The sequence below is a fragment of the Limanda limanda genome, chromosome 18, assembly GCF_963576545.1.
Source record: "Limanda limanda chromosome 18, fLimLim1.1, whole genome shotgun sequence".
NCBI classification, from domain to species: domain Eukaryota; kingdom Metazoa; phylum Chordata; class Actinopteri; order Pleuronectiformes; family Pleuronectidae; genus Limanda; species Limanda limanda.
The window spans coordinates 19,114,608-19,132,900 of NC_083653.1; positions in this window are offsets into that span (position 1 = coordinate 19,114,608).

Consider the following 18,293-nt stretch of genomic DNA (forward strand, 5'->3'; position numbering starts at 1 on the left):
TTTTTGTTTTAATATTTCGCCAACTAAAATATATATTTATAAGCTATTGTAGCGCCCCTGCTTTCACAGGACATGGAACTTCTTCGTGGTTTAGTAACTTGTATTTTCCTCTACACGAACATGTGCACCTCTCGCTCTTACTCCGTCACTCGCACACATCAACAACACTTCACTTCCTCATTGATCCCCGATCCCCCCATCCTATTGGTCCAAACAGTCACATGTCCCACCCAGACATCAGAACGCTCCTTCAACACAGTGTTTTACTGAGCATACGTCAAAACCAAACATAAACATAAACCCAGTCCGTTACATTATTAGGCTGCAGCTATATGTTTTTATTTATTTCAAAATAGGGTACTTCTTATTTCATACATTTTCCACAAATAAGGGGAGGACTCAAATAGCCCTACAAAGTTCTGTGTTTCATTTATTTCAAAGTAGGCCGACACTTACCTGTGTATTTTCTTTGTTTGTTATTTGTTGCTTGTCTGTTTGAGTAGCTGGCTTAAAGCAAATAAGTAGTAGGCTTACCTTTTATTGGAGACCTAACTGTTATGGTTCATTGTTTCTGAAATAAGAGGCCTGACTGCTATGTTCACAGCAAACTTGAAAAAAAGAAAATATTAAGCCATGGTTTAACTGCACTATAGGCTGTGTCCTTGTTTACCTGAAATGTGCACTTTATAATTTTATTTTGTACCGCCCTGTTTGGCAATGTTGTTTTTCAATAAAATAAAACATTTGCATAAAGCAAGCCAATCCACTTTTCCATGTTGATAAGAGCATTAAAACGAAAGTAAAATTATGGGAAAAAAATAAATGAAGGAACATTTAGAATAGATACAAATTTGCGATTAATTGCGATTAATCGTGAGTTAACTATGACATAAATGCGATTAATCGCGATTAAATATTTTAATCGTTTGACAGCTCTAGTATTTTCATGAGCAAGACTTAAGCAGTGTTCAGACATGACCTGAGACATGAACTGTGGATAAAGTCCGAAGAATTGAGAAACACCTGCACAATGTGCACAACAGCATAAAACCATCTGCATTATTCAGGCAGGGGCAGGAAGTGACGTATTAATTACGCTGCTGAGATCACATGATTTTCTTGACAACACACAGACACACGTGTCGGCTCTTATCACAACAAACTCTCACGACATCTTCCTCGGTGTCTTATACGTGTATGATACACCGGGAGCAATTTGTTTCCTTATTGCATTTTTTCACTTTTGCTTCTGTCGCGTGTAAGAAGCATCATCAACCCCACTCCCCACTCACTCTCTGTAAATACAGCAGTGGCTCCCCTGCTGTGCTCTCACATCGGATTTTCGTAATACTTTCATTCAAAACCCACTCTAATATACCCAACTTGTGCTTAGACTTCCAGCTTCAGCTCTTCTCCTCACATTCATGCTTTTTCTGTGCACATGTGAAATGCCTGCTCTTTTTTCCCCTGCAACAAGTCTTTCAAAATTCCCCAACCAATAGAATGCCAGGTGTGGTGCTGATGAATGAAATTGCCCACACTTTAGAATAAAGATACGTAACAATTTTATAAAAACACACATCTGACTAAAAAGGAATTTAAATTCATGGAGCCCTTGCAGTCTGCACCTTGCATTTATGAAACAGGCTCCCATGGAGGTCAGAACAGCGGGAGCTCCCTTCTTACCTGTGTTGATGTCGATGTTTGTGACATTCACAATGGGACCCAGGGCGAAGGAGAAGCTGTTGTTTTTCAACAGGCTCCTGAGGTAGTCAACTGTCGCAACATCTGTCACGTTCAGCTCCACCTCCATGTCATACTCGACCTGAGTTAGCAGCGCTGTTGAAGAAAAACATCATAGAAGGCTTCCTTTGTAAAAACATTGCTGTGATTATTATCTTAAAGTGGAGCCCCCACCTTTTTGTTGAAATCAGTCACACTGCATTTCACACATTTTGTGCCTGTGTGTTGGCTTGGAGGTGGTACCATACACAACCAGATTTGTATTTTGCAGTATTACCTAACTGGAACCTCAAAAGGAAATATGAATGTGACAATTGTTAAATCTATAGTCATGTTTATATATGCAGTGTGGCAGCCCAATTTCTTTCCAAAGGTCCCAGAAATTCCCCTGGTTACATATATGTATATGCCATGTAACTAGAGTTGCAAAATCCAGGAATATTCAAAGTTGGAAAATTTCCATGGGAATTAACAGGAATATACAGGGGAATATACGCGAATAACGGGACTAAACTGGAAATGTTGTTGGTAATTTATACTAACTGTATTTACCTTGTCATATACAGACGTGAATATAAACATTTTGTTTTGTCAAAGGCTGATTTGAGCTCTGAGGAAACTTTGGGCACTTATGCTTCTGCATCTTTGTGGCATTCTTAACATAGGTCTTTGAACAGTATTTGCAAATGTACACAGCCTTTCCTTCTACATTGGCTGGGGTAAAATGTCTCCACACATGATAGTTCACGTGGCACTGTTCTGTAGAATAAGATGAGAAAAAAGTTTGTAAAAAAACACTAATGCAATGCCAGAGATATAAATAGTTAGCCAAACAATTGGAATCGTCTGTAACAATATTTTACAATTGATGGATAAATGAATAGAAATAGGCTAGATGAACAGATGAACAATCCTCAATCAGCATGCTAATATATTTTCCCCAGTAATATCATCGAAACTTACCTGACTAGTCCTGCACACTACAGCAGGCCTCAATAGCCCTGCTGTAGTGTGCAGGATGCTGGGAATTATCTGCATGTGATGGAAGAATGCACTGCGCATGTGATTGAGAAATGCACATTGGAGGGTTGAAATTCAATGTGCAGCGTGTGCTGCATTCCAAACATCTTTAAAATAGAGTTTTGAATGATGTTTTTATTGCTCAGCGTTTAATTTGCGTAGTGTTCCTCCCCTCAAAATTCCAGAGCTTAACTTCCCATGGAAAGTTTTTGGACATTTACAGGACATTTTTCACCCCTTTGCAGCCCTACATTTAACACAGATAACTGATACACTTTTGTGTATTGTGTTTGCTGTTGTGCTGTGTGTCTGTGTTCTGCTCTACAAAGACCCCGAAATCTGGAATAACTGGATATCTGTGTAAATGGTACTATCATATCAATATGATGCTGAATTCATTGTGACTGGATTTAACAAAGAAATCAGGATTTGATTACCTGATAACTGCAAGGATTGAAGTTTGAAAAGAAAGAGGACAGATATGAATGAGAAGAATGATACTGCTAAGCCATTTAGCTAAGATTAGTATAAAGCCTGTAATCAGACCCCGGGTTTGTTAAAAAGATACTAAAAAAGATGTGTGAGGCGTAAAAAATAAATGAATCATCAGGGGAGACATTTTCAGAGTAAACACATTGACAGGTGCAGGAGAAAGGGTGTGGCGACAATTCCCAGAACAAGGAAGCTACAACCAGTAGTGGCATTATAGTTAGCATACTTGGATAATTAAGTGTGACAGGTAGGTTTCAAAAGAGATTTGTGGGTGTGGGTCTGCAAAAATCTGAGGAAACATATCACCAATTCATTAGACTCACCAGTTCTTCTCTGTCTAGTGTGAGGTAGGTGATGCTGTTCTTTGTTAAGTTCCTTAAGTAAAAAAAAAGACATCAGGTTCAAATTACAGCTTTGTGTTCATCCCAGCACAAGTCCCATACAAGGCTTTATATATCTGAGTTGCTCAACACCCCTGACCTACCGGCGTAACCAGACATGGAAATTCAATCAAGTCCCATGTTTCAAAAACAGCAAGTGTCACGAGAAGGGCACAGATGGTCAAGCCGTTCTTAGATATTGCCATTCCTTCAAGAAAGGTAGAGACAAATCAAGAGGTTACACAGGGTTTCCATCCACTTTTACGTGCTTCATTGTTTTACAGGCTGATGTTACAGAGAGTAAACAGGGAACTTTCACATGGTCACAACTGCCCTATTAATGAACCACTTAACAAAGAAAGGGTAGGTCAAATATAAATGCCTTGAGACACTTTAACTGAATAATGATCTTATTACATTGCCACTTGTCTCTCCTTAAGCCTTGTCATTTAACATGTGGGCATGGTCGGGGCCAGATTGAAACCATGGAGTTTGAAACACATGGAAATACAATACATAGATGGACACATACATTTATTAACTGAGATATGGTTCGGTTGTAGCCCAACTAATGGTGTTTCTGCTGTAAGTTGAATCATGCAACTTTTGTGCTTGTAATCACTGAAATCAATTTGTTGTATCACTTAAATGACTTTGAATGGCAAGTATTCGTTGTTACATCTGTAACATCACATTTAATTCCCCCTGTGTAGTGAAGTGTAACATACTGAGTGCTGAGGTTAACCACACTAGCTGCTGCTAGGAGACAGCTGATGCTTCCTCATAACAAAGGGACCAGTAAGAGACAGACAGCTGACACAAGCTAGACCCCACACCTCTGTGCTCTGTGATCCATAGGTCCATGAATTATTCCCTGAGAAATCAAGGGACTTTTTGAAAAAAATATCTTGATGTTAAAGAAAGTAAAATAAGAAAAAACTCTGTATCCAACCCCTGATTTGGCCCCACACCAAAATATCATCCTCCCACCACCGAGTTTTAAGGTTATTCTTCCAGTAGGTTTTGCATAAACTTTTTTATTTAGCACTAATAAACACGTCACAGTGTACACACCTTTAACGGCTCGTCCTCTAGAAGGTAACTTTAGCATCATTAAACACAGGAGCTCCCATAGTGCTGCTAGTGTGCGTCATCGAAACCAAGCGCAATGGCTCATCAGCCTAAGATTGATTTTGTAAAAGACACACATATGTTCACAAACGGACAAATGCACCAAGATACTTAGCACCGGTATTCTAAAGAGAATACATCTACATGTGACGTGTGTGCTTCTTGTGGCACATACACTTTTTGTGGTTTGTTATCTTAAAATACGACCCACAATGAGGTACTTCAACGAGGTACAAAGAAATTATGTGTGGCTCCGCTGACCACAGACACCGGTGACATATAAGTTATTAGTGTGAGGGAACACCAGTCGGTTCACAGGTGCACAACTTTACAAAGGAACGACTGTCACACGAGCAGAATAAATATTTTTCTAAAAGCCTGATTTGTCTGGAGAACAGGAGTATCTGTCTGTTGAGGTCCAGACATAATGTCTTCAAGACGTCCTGGACGATACTCACTCAACCTTAACACCTCCAGCCTTACTTTTATCATTCTACAAAGGGACGTGGTTTATTGTTTTTATAGAAACAGAGGAAGTAAGGGCTTTATCTTGTCACGCACACTGTGTAAATGTGTTATTTAATGTCTCCTTTTACACAGTGTAAGATAAATCAAAAACTAAAATGGTTTCATTAGCATTAGCCAATTTAGTCACAATAACCTTCCAATTGATTTAGCTATTTATGAGAGGTTTATAGTGAAGCTACTTCATCTGGCACTTTCCTGGTGGGCCAACGTGCCTTTTGGCAAGGCAGGAGGTCTGTCCACGATTAAAACTCAATTAATTATCAATCTATTTTCGTAGATACATGTTTATATTCTTTCTTATTTATGTCTTCCTTGTTTATATCTTCCTCATTTAGTCCTTATCTTTGATCTCTCTACCTTCTTCTCCGGTATGTTCTTGAATCACTTAAGGTATGTTACTGAATTTTTTACCTAGCTTATTTTAAACTCATTGTGGATGAAAAGTTTATCCAAATATCTGTTAAAATGGTGTCAGTATTGACAGATTTTAATGTCAATGAACCAATTGGTTGACTTCATAATGCTCTTGCACAAAGTAACTTTAAAGGATTATAATTTTTTTTAATAATAAAATTAAAAACATTGCACTGCCAGATGAACAATAATATAGTGAGTGCACGGAATATTTGTCTTTGATCAGCAAACACAGTGCAGTCTAAGTTAACCAAGATCAGTCCAGCAAACAGATTGAATATTAGATTGAGATTATTTTCAGTGTTGCTTCTATTATCTCACACACTCATAAACAAACATTAACCCAGCTGTGCTGTGCATTAAAAAAACACTGCAGAAAAAAAATACTTCCATCTGTTCAGAAATAATAATAATAAATAGGTCAACCTCTAAATAACTTGCGCACTCAGGTTGACAATTCCTGAGAAACACCAAACAAAACAAGAAAATGTATAAATCTCTTACCAAAGATTACGTTTCCTCACTCTTTCCACTTCACTAGGATACCCCCTGATGTGTTGAAACACGGAGACCGTAAGGGCTGCACAACCAGTATGTTGAACTAGAGGAACTACGCAGTGCCCGAAAAAAATCTTCCTGAAATATATGAGGCAGTAAGACAGGGGCGGGGAACCTACGGCTTTTGTTCCCTATCGGATGGATGTCAGTAAGGTCAGAGTCAGGGTGAAAGGAAACAGTGACGTAGATATTTGTTAGGCTTTCTCAGAGTAAGGACCCAATCGCAGACCAAGATGCAAAAAATACTTATTTATTTAAAAAATAGAAAAAAAACAAGGATTCAAAAAGGCCAAAATTACAAGAGCAAAAAACAGAAAATCCAATTCAATAATTGGCGAAAAAGAATTCCAAAAAAAAGGAAAAAACAAAAGAGGATCAAAAATCAGAAAGCAAAATATCATACCAGATAAACAGACCTCAAAAAATCTCAGAATCCTGGCATATGTGACGAGCCCATGACTGACATAACAGACCAATGGGAAGAGACGCCACAGAGTGAGAGAGCGTGAGGGGGCGGGACTTTCGCCAGAGCGGAGCAGCTGAGAGGAGACGGCAGGTGCAGTGCGGGAGCCGGGAAAAGAAATGTTTAAGAAGTCGAGCTGAGGAGCTGAGTTGCCGTGGGTCGCGAGGAACCGGAGGACGGCTGGCGTGCCTAGACGAGAGGACGGCGTCAGAGTCACGGTGGGCAGCGGTGGCACAGCAGGCTCGAGTGTGTGGCGCGGGACACGCTCTTTTCTCCTCTTCCCTCGTGTCTCCTCCTGTTTGAACTCTGCCACGGACGTTCTCCACACGTGCACTGGGCCGTGAGTTAGCTCCTGCTACTAGCTACAGATGCCACGGAGCAAGTGAAACGGACACTTTTGACTGACTGACAATAAGTGACACGGACACTTTTGACTGACAACACAGTGTGAAGTGCTCGGCACCAACTCTAGGGACAATTCTCTCGCGATATTTGGACTGCATGCCCACGGTGGTACAGTGCCCCTTATTGATGTGTTGTGTATTATTTGTTTGCTCTGTGTTCACTGTTATAGATCGAATATATACTGTATCAGTTGTATTTTGCTGTTGAATTGAACTGTGTCATAGCAATAACTGAGAATACAAAGGTTCGATTATATGAATGACACATGTGAGGAGTAATTATTATTCGTATAACTGTTGGGGATTCAGCAGTTGTTACACATACAAAAACAATACAATCCGACAGGGGACAACAGAAAGACTGGGCTTATATAGAAGGGGGAACAAAGACAAGACACAGGTGAACAAATCAGGCAAACACTCAGGGTGATGATAGGGAACAGGTGAGGGAGAAAAAGAGTGGGAAGCAGCAGAGGGCGGAGTCTCTGTACAATAACAGAACACACATGACCTGACAACATAAACACAACAAGCACATGACAGCATAAATAAACAGGGGGAAACACATGGAATACCAAAACACATGCAGGAGGCACAAGGGAAAAAGTCTTAGATCGCCGGGATCTTAACAGATATTAAGTGTCATAACTGATAAGCATCAGCGCAACTGTCAGGAAAGAGACAAGTTGTGCTTTTCCGATGAAGCAAAGTTGGTGCTCTTTGGTGGAATTCGTGTGCCCGAAAATCAGCTTTCCCCAAATTGCACCATGACAGAGACGATTAGCAGCGGGTGAGCTAATCGCCAGCAAATAATCTGATGACTGTTGAAAAAAGCATCTGCCTGCTAATTCCATAAATGCCTTTCTGTCTGTATGTGGAGCGCAGATCTTGCAAACCATTTATCTTATCAGCTTCACACTTGGCACCTGTGTTGTTAATGTCCTGAGGACGCACAGTGCTTAATTTGGTGCAATTTCACAAGCAATACATTCTATATTAACAATTTTCAATCAACAGGCAACTACAGCACTCTGTAGTATTCAGTGGGGGGCGGGGGAGTGTGCCATAAGTCTGTGGACTAATTGAACATGTCTTCTTCTACGTCTTCTACATCTTCAACATAAACGCACAACATTTGTTGCCACGGTGCTTTATATTGAGCTGAATTACAGAACTCTTATTTTCAAAAGTTGTGGACTTGGGTTTGAAGATTGCGTCGATTGCCAAATAGACCTCTGAGACAGCTGACATGCATTTTATGAAAAAATACCTCAGTTAAGTGAATAATTTTAACTTATCTATAAACCGCACATGGGAACAGTGATAAATCGTCATTGCAGATAAACCAGGTAGAATTAACACATAGTTTTCTAACTTCACTCTGCACCATAGACTGTTGATAAAAATCTCTGAACATATCGTCCAGCAAACAAATAATAAAAAGTGACGATATATTGTAGAACTGTTTGAGGAAACCTCTCTAACTTCAGGGAATAATTCTGAAACTCCTCCCAAAGCCCTGGTACTATGGATTCATTTGGAGGCTGTGTCGACTCAGACCTGCTTGTGGATATCCATCCCTTGATGTTTGTTAGACGACAAACTCTGAAGGGCACCGCCAGGATTGAGAAACTCCTGTTAGTCCTTTGCTGTAAATGTCACCAGTTTAAATGCAGATTAATCTTAAAGACTGGTTTGATGTTGTTTAAGAGCTCAGACAGCTCAGTAAAAATCACTTGCAAACGACTAGATGTCACCATCTTTGAGGGTTTAACTGAATGAGACTGTCCTCCCTAAAATAAAGTTTTTGCTGAGGATAGTGTCTGCGTAATGATGAGCTTGTAGTGGATGGGTCGCCAAAAAACCTGTGACTTTACCTGGGAGATCACAGTTTGTTTCATGCCTTTAATTATGGAAGTCCCCAATCAGGGCCGGGTCTAGACAGGCATGTATGAGGGGGCAGCCACAAATCTTGAGGGGGCATTGTGCTTTATTATATTATTATTATTATAAATTGGGATTTAGTTTGAGGGGGCACAACATTTATTTGAGGGGGCCAGGCCCCCTCTTGCCCCTGCCTAGACCCGGCCCTGTCCCCAATCATCAGCTCAGAGCCAACTGTAATTCAAACAATGCATTTAGTCTGTCATTTGAATGACATGGACCAGATTTGTAGCAACGTTAATAGGGTGTTGGGGTTGAGTTCTAGTTGAGGATATGTCATGGCCAAATAATTTAGCTGGAAGTCCATCTTTGACCAATCAATTTGCCTACGACTGGTCTTATTCCTGCTGCGTGGTTCTCTCATCCAGGTTATGTCTGCAATGGGAATATAACAATCAGTAGTCACTCCGGATCGAATGACTCTGCATTATTTGACTCTGGCTTCAATCCACAAAAATAGTACCCAGGAGAAAACCTTAATTTCTTTTTTTTATTTTGGCAGTCTAGATGCTGACTCTTCACTTTCTATGGTTTTGGGGGCTTTTTTATGTCCATCTTGAGAACAACGTGAAACAGTAACTTATTTGTTTGTGTCATGCAAAATGCAACTGAAAGAAGTGTTAGAACTTCTGTTTGCAGTACGGCAGTTTCCAACATTGCACATTACTCACCAACAAAGGGTGTAAAAGAGGTTCCAGCGAGTCATATCAAGATCGGTTTTCCTTATCTGAAACTAGTTATTTTTGTTTTGACAGATACAAAACTGACTCTGGGCCAGAAAAGCTGCTTCAACTCTGTGGCCAACACTTTGTTGGTCTAGAAGAAAGAACAATTTACATCAGGAGCTTGGGGCAGGATTATCGTTATAAAGCAATGCTATAGAGGCTTCTTAGTTGCTAAGCTCGCTTTATTTAATGACCGTGTCTCACAACAAGCGTCACTTATATATGTCATTTACATGCGCCCGCAACTCCCGTATAACTACGGTTAACGCGCAAGCGCATTGAACTACCGTAGATGACATCTCCCCCTCTTTTGAGTGTTATATCAATAACATCATAGGAACACTTTAACTGAAAATGGCTATTCAGACAGCACATCATGAATTAAGATTAAATTAAATAGAGACATTTCAACATACACTGGTTTCTTTCCACTCAACCAATGAATAAACATTATCAACATGTACAACTGTACAACTTTCTTTTTTCACAAATCAACATTCAATACAACTTTTCTTTTCTTCCCCCCCCCAAAGGCCATATGATCTGCACTTATTAACAGGACAAGCCTGTCGACTGGCTTGCACACCCGTCCAGATCTGGTCACAGTCTGACCGGGTAGAGGGGTTGTGGGAGTAGCCACACTCTGACTGTCAGTGGGAGTAGCCACACTCTGACTGTCAGGAACAGTCTCTAACATGGTGGCTCCCTCAGAGTGTGTGCCTGTCCCTTTGGCCTCCAACTGCGCTGCTGGGATGGGCTGGGGAACCGGCCCTGGCTGGAGGTGACGGCGGTTCCGACGCAGCTCCGCTCCTTGCTGCGTCTTGATGACGAAGGATCTCGGGGTGGTGCTCTCGCTTGAGATCACCGCTGGTAAAGACCATGACTTTTCGTGGTCCAGCTTGGAGAATACAACATCTCCTGGTCGCAGGGCAGGTAAGGGCCTGGCTCCATGACCGCAGTTGAAGTAGTGAGCCTGTTTAGCCTTTTTCCTCCCGTCCCTCTCTTTCACAGCTGTTCTGCTGGGCCATTTGGGTAGGAGATTTTTCTCCAGAGTGGACAGTGTGGTTCTGATTTTCCTCCCCATCAACAGCTCGGCTGGACTGAAGCCTGTGGTGGAGCAGGGAGTGGACCTATAGCTCATCAGAGCCATCACAGGATCTTCTTGCTTGAGAATTCTCTTCTTTCAGTTCACAGCACACCTGACATGACGTCACAAGCTTGTTTATCTCCGTAGAGAGTCCAGGCCACCACACAGATGAGCACACTCTCTCTCTACATTTGACTAGGCCCTGGTGCCCTGCGTGAATTTTCTGAAGGATCTCCCCTCTCATTTGCCTTGGCACGACAATCCTGCTTCCTCTGAGGACCAGGCCATTGTGTTCTGATAGCTCTGACTTCACTTGGACGTACTCTCTTGCTTCCATGGGCACATTGCTTAAGTGTTCAGGCCATCCACAACTGACAGCAGTTCGGCATCGGCTGCTGTCGCCATTCTGATTTCATCCATCTTGCTTGTAGACGCAGGGATCCCCTCTACTACACTATCCACGTAGCATGCCACATCACTGTGTGTGTCTATCTCTGTACACGTGCCGGCCAGTGGGCTGCATGACAGGGTGTCCGCGATAACTAGAGTTTTCCCTGGTGCATATTCTGCCACTGGATTGAATCTCGTGAGCCTCATGACAAGACGTTGGCATCGTATAGGTACATTGTCCAGGCTGCGGCTGTTAATGAGAGGCACTAGCGGTTTGTGATCAGTGATTAGCTTGAACTTTTCCAGTCCATTGAGGTATTTGTCGAACTTCTCGCATGCCCACACGCCAGCCAGGCTTTCCTTCTCTATCTGGGCGTAGCGTGTTTCTGCTTCAGTGAGGCGTCTGGAGCAATATGCCACAGGTTTCCACTGCTCCCCGTGGAGCTGAAGGAGTACAGCTCCCAATTCATAACTACTTGCGTCCGCTGACACAGCCGTGGGCTTCAAGTCATAGAAAGCAAGTACTGGTGCAGTTGTCAACAGCTCCTTGATGTGTTCAAAAGCTGTTTGTTGTGGGTGGCTCCATGCAGTGTTAATTTTGGCAGCTATTTTTGATTTAGTCTTAGTCTTAGTCTTTAGACGAAAATGCATATTAGTTTTAGTCACATTTAGTCATTTTTGTCCTTCTTAGTTTTAGTCTAGTGTTCGTCAACGAAAACTCAGAACATTTTAGTCTAGTTTTAGTCGACGAAAACTAATTACATTTTAGTCTAGTTTTAGTCACATTTAATAGCCACATGAAACTCCTTATCTTCCCTTCTCAGGTCCAGGGACCCCCTGTGTTGTGTCTACAACTGCGTACTAGTCTAGCTTGCAGTACTTAGGTTGTCCATTAGATGTCCCTCCTATAGGTCTATAGCAGGGGTCGGCAACCTTTACTATCAAAAGAGCCATTTTGCCCCCTCTTCCCCCAAATAAAATTTGTCTGGAACCGCAAAACATATTTGATAACAAAGCTGATAAAATTTTATATAAAGTTATACTATACTAATCTGTAGATTATTGCATTTAGGAAATTATAGAACAACAATAAAGAAAACTGTTGACATTTTATTTATTTTTACCTGTTACAACAAAGGGAAACACCAAATGCTTATGAAGAGGAGAAGAAAATACACAGGCAAGTGTAGGCCTACTTTGAAATAAATTAAACGCAAAACTATGTAGGGTTATTAGAGTCATCCCCATATTTGTGGGAAATGTATGAAATAAGAAGTACCCTATTTTGAAATAAATAAAAACATATAGCTGCAGCCTATATATTTTAGTTGGCGAAATGTGAAAACAAAAAGTGAAAGCAGATCAGACTTGAGGAGGACACAGAAACGGAAGCTCTGTAGAAACCAACTGCAGCTTCTGCTCTGATCCAGAAGCTGCGGCGCTAATCTCAGCGCAGCTGAGACCAGAGAAACTCTGTGTTTTCACTGTTTCCATAGTTAAGAAGCAGCCGGTGCGTCAGTGACCGGCCTGCTTCACATGAACGAGCTCTGATCTCACTGTGTCTCTCTGAGCGAGTGCACGGAGGCAGGGGGCGGAGCCTCGGGACCGGTGCGCTGTCTGGGAGCACACACACACAGACACACACACTCGCCGCTCCGGGTACTTCATGACGGCCTGATACGATTATGTTTTTAAAAATTGTTGTGACTTAGTCAACCGCCAACATTTTCGTTTCGTCTCGTTAACGAAAATTAAAATAGATTTCGTCATAGTTTTTATTTTCAAAGATCCGTTTTCGTTTCGACTTCGTCTCGTCTTAGTCATGGGAAAAGGGGCGTTAACGAATATTTTTCGTTATCGTTATCGTCAACGAAATTAACAGTGGCTCCATGTCCATGTTCTCTTGTCCTTCAAGAGCTCGTACAGCGGCTGTCCTACGGTAGAGAGTCTGGGGATGTATCTTCCGAGATAATTCACCATTCCCAGGATCCTTCTCAACTCTTGGACGTCTGCTGGTGGTGACAGCTGCCGAATAGCTTCCACTTTGTTGGGGTCAGGCCGGATCCCAGACCGGTCGATGAAATGCTCTAGGAACCGCAGCTGACTCTGCCTGATGAAGCACTTCTTACGATTGAGCTTCAGACAAGCTGTCTCGGTGCGCTGCATTACCTTCTCCGGGCGACCGTCATGCTCCTCCTTAGTGACCCCATAGACCAGAATGTCGTCCATGAAGACCTCGACGCCCTCCAGCCCCTGCAGGGTCTCCATCATCTTCCTCTGGAAGATTTCCGGTGCGCTTGTTATTCCAAACGGTAACCGTTTGAAGTTGAATCTGCCAAATGGCGTAATGAAGGTTGTGAGCTTACAGCTGTCTGGGTGCAGGGGTATCTGGAAAAACCCACTGGCGGCATTGAGGGAAGAGAAGACGGTGGCCCCACTCAGCTTTGCTGTAATCTCATCAGTAGTAGGCAGGATATACTGTTCTCTTTTCACTGCCTCATTCAGCCTTTTGAGATCAACACAGATGCGGGCTTTCCCTGTGCCCTTCTTTAAGACTGGCACCATGGGTGCACACCAGTCAGTGGGCTGTGTCACCCTCTCGATGATGCCATTTCCCTCCATCCTCTGGAGCTCCTCCTTTACCTTTTGCAGCATAGGGAGAGGCACGCGTGGTGCTGTGTATACAGCATATGGCTGAGCGTTGTCTTTGAGCAGTATTCTCTCCGGTTCAGTCTTTAAAGTCCCATGCTCGCCATATGCCTGTGGATGTCCTCTGTCACACACAGTTTCATTCACTCTCCTCACCAGATTCATTTTCAAAGACAACGGCCTGCTGATTAGGTTGTTTACAGTACGGCCCCGGATTACCCAGCTGTGAGTGGGGGAGTCTTTCCTTTGTAGGTCACATTGCTCTATAACAGTCCTATGCACTGCAGCTCGACCCCTGGGCTGTCCAGTGGTAAGTCTGCAGGCTCCAGCCGTCTTTTGGGGATGAGTGAGTGGTAGGTCTCACTAGACGAAAAGCAGTATTATTGTCACAGTGAACCTCTTCGGACAGGCCTAATCCCCTGCTGTAACCAACTGTTTCCATGATGTTACCTCGGCGTTCGCCAGTGAAGACAAGGTGGGTCTATCGCGTTTGCGGACCTTAAGGGGGATTTGGAGAACAAAGGAGAGAGCCGCGGGGGGCTCGCTGAGCCTCGCGGACCGATCGCGACGTGTGATCTAATTAGCATATGAATCGGAGTCCAGCCGCTGGCTAGAACCTCTCTCTACTCACCATTGGAGGATACCACAGACCCTTGAAACTAATGTCACTCGTGATTGGTTGGTAGAAGTGATGCTATTGGTCACCTTATGGGTCATTGCAGTGCACACGTGGGGTCACAGCATTCCGCACGTGGGGTAAGCCCCTCCCACACAATATTAATAATAAAAATGTATATATTAATATTTATTATTATTTATTAGTAAGCCTTTACCAAAAGCACTGCAGTTAATTAAAACTAAACATTCATGTGATGCTTGATGTTATAGGTGAACATATTGTACAGGGAACAAGGTGTATGTGGAGTCAAAGCTTTATTTACATACAGCAAAAATATTGTACAAAAACTCAGGTGAGGCTTGAAATGTTTATCTGCAGCCTCTGGGTCATCACTTCTTTGTGGGACTCTGTCTGAATCTTCTCCAGTGTGTAGACGTCTGTGGTGTGTAGCTGTGAGATCAGTGTAGCTTCCAGTCTTATATGAAGTGTGGCACACAGGTCGGTGCGCTCCTGGCTGTGGAAGGATGGATCCATGTCATCTGTCCCGCTTCAATCAGCTGTAAACACATTCAGTAAAATTAGCACAGTTCAATGACAACATACACCTTTACATGTAACTGGAAAATTATTTAATGAATATAACCTTACCCTCTTTCTTCTCCGACAACTCCTCAATGCTGATGTAAGGTCTGGTCGGATCATACTGGCTCATAGTGTGTCTTTGTACGTTATGGACAGGCGGCTGGAAAACAACACCAGTAACATGAGTTTATTATTAATAAACGGTAATAGCCGCGCTGCATCACCGTTGGAAGATCCACAGCAAAAAAACACCAAAACAATTCATAAACAGTTACTTACATTCAATGGCTTAATTTTCGCACTTTAAATCCGGACTTTCAGCGTCTCAGCCTAACGCCTCTTTGTTTGTGTGTGTGTGTGTGTGTGGGGGGGGGGGGGGGGGGGTGGGGGGGGGCTGAGGCTGTGAAAACATACAGAAAAGTCACGTTGATGAAAAAACTTAACGAGAACAAACTGTTACATCTAAGTAATTCATACATATTTACACATGCACTAGATCTGCTCCCGCACTCGATGCTGTATTCGTATTTAAGCAACTTCCTCGCTATCCCAAAGAGTGGCGGACATGCTTTTCAGATGTACCAGTTAGCTTAGTAGTTAGCATGTCGTCTCCTAGCTTAGCTTTTACCTTAACTCAGGGACTGTGCGCCCGTCTTCTCCGCCTCGACTCGTCCACACCGGGCTCGCGGCTCTGCTTACACACGCACTCATCTTCTCCTCCAGGGAACAGCGTCGTGTCGACTTCAGCAAGTTATTTACCCCGAAGACAGAGTCACTCGTACGGAACAAACTAAACACGAGCCGGAGTTATGTCTGCGGGACACTCGACGCTGCAACGGCGTTTACGAGGCTGTGATTGGACAAGCCCTTCAGCTGATGACGCGAGCGGGTGACGTGAGGTTTTCACAGTTTCCATATCTTAAAGCAGCGGTTACTTCATATGAGATGAGTATGTGACTGAGGCCCAGTTTATTTTTTCTGGTGTGTAGTAAATGTACACACATGATTCACGCTGTTCTGTGTTCTTAACCTTATAGTTGAATGCACTTATTGTCAGTCGCTTTGGATAAAAGTGTTGACTGTTTTAATGGAATACTGAGAAAGTTTAATAACAACAATTAGACAATTGAAGTTCAAATTATGAGGCAATTTCAGCAGAGTCAACAGCTTAGTATGCCATGGATGTGTAAATATGGGGCTGAGATTTCTAGTATTTTGGGAGGACAAAGAGTTGGAACTTTGACACGCGATGACACAACTGATATGCTTTATGTGAAGCACAGTGTTTTGGTGTCAGCAGAAAGACTTCTCTTAGAAAACTGTACAGTGGTGCCACTCTCTCCATTTCAACATATTGTTTTGGATGAGCATGACAGGAATGCAATGTTATCAATGTATCATCAGATGTATCCTGAAAACTGCATCACTGATGTTAACTGTTTTGCAATGACATGTAAAAGGGTCACACATTTGAATGTCACATATTCCATAGATGGAACAAGGTCAGAAAGGTCAGCATATGTTTATGCTAAGTGGTGTGCAAACACTAATATTTTTGAGGAACCCATCCTTGACCCTCTTACCGAACAGCGACCAGGTATTATAAAGCAGTTCATAGTTCTGAATGTCATGAGAAACTGCACAGCAATCAAACATGTTATTGCCCAAGTGTCCTGGCTTCATCCCCACCCGGACAGATATTTTTATGGAAAGCCGGGAGAAGTTTGGAGCTTACAGAGCACAGACACATCATACCCAGCATCATTTCTTCCTGTTGAGCGGATTGCTGGTAGATGTGTGGTGAACACTTCCTCTGTGCGTTTAACCAGCACAATTGAAAAAGTGAATGTAATCATGCCACTCTGTACAGTTGTTGAGATTTAGGATTGTGTTTTAGATAACAATAAAATTTTGAAATAAAGTGCATTGTTTCATTTCTTTTGACTGCATTGACCTTTGTTCGTGGTATACAATATAATTCAGTATAGCACACTTACTTACTTAAGAACAATTTAAAATTCAGGTTTAATATTTATTTTAAGCCTGGTTTACTCAGCCAGATAGTTTGTTTGGTGCCTCTTACTAAAAGGTGTTATCTTCACTCAGGGAAACTGATTTGCATTTGTGAAGCTCAGAGCACTGTTGCTCAGTGTAATTTGCATGTGAAAGCGTCCTCTAGGCGTTGGAGCAGGGGGGGTCACCTCACAACAGCTCTGAGGCTTGACAACTGCAGGAAACTTTAGCGTTTCCTTTGCTGCCTGCAGATACGTGTGAAAGTCGTTAACCGAAGGATGTGCCAACACTTCTCTGCGACACAGATTGACACAAACGCTTCTTTTCATGCAGTGTCTCCTCGCAGATGGCGTTAACATCGGCTCCTGTGTCGATTTTGAAGTCAACTGGTGTAGAGCCCACCAGTAACTCCACGGCCCATTGCTCTGGCGACCCGCCTGCTTTTCTCACAGCCCCAAGAAAGTGTGACTGCTGCTGCTCCCTTTGCTCTGTAACCTCACTCACTCGCTTGCTCCTGCACACTCTACTCCAATGTCCAACTTTGTTGCATGTATTGCATGTAGATTTTCTGGCCGGACAATTTTCATCTTTACTGTGCCACGCTTTCCCACACAGTCCACATTGCCCTTTATTTCTCCCTCTTGGCTTACCGTAGTGGTTGGGGTATTTGCTGCGCTCGCGAGTGACTTCCTGTATCATTCCCGTCGTCTCTTCTTGCATGCTGACTTGCAAAGCCACCTCCTCTGACTGCCTGACTGTCTCTATAGTCAGCGCTAGTGTTAGGTCCTTCGTCAGCTGCAACTTCCGTGAGATGTCCTTGTCGAGTATTCCAACTACGATCAGGTCGCGGATATTCTCATCTCTGCTCCCGCCAAATTCGCAATGTTCTGCCAGCTCGTACAAAGCCCTGATGAAAGTTTCAGCTTTCTCTCCCGGTCTTTGCACGCGCAGATGGAAACATGCACGTTCGTGTATCACATTCCTCCTCGGCACAAAGTAGTCATCGAACAGTCCAAGCACCCGAACATAATCATCTCTATGTCCATCTTCTGCGAATGCAAACGAACGGAAGATGTTCTCCGCCTCGCTTCCCATTGCGTATATCAGGCTGCTCACTTGCACGGCGCCGTCTTCCTTGTCCAGCTTGGTGG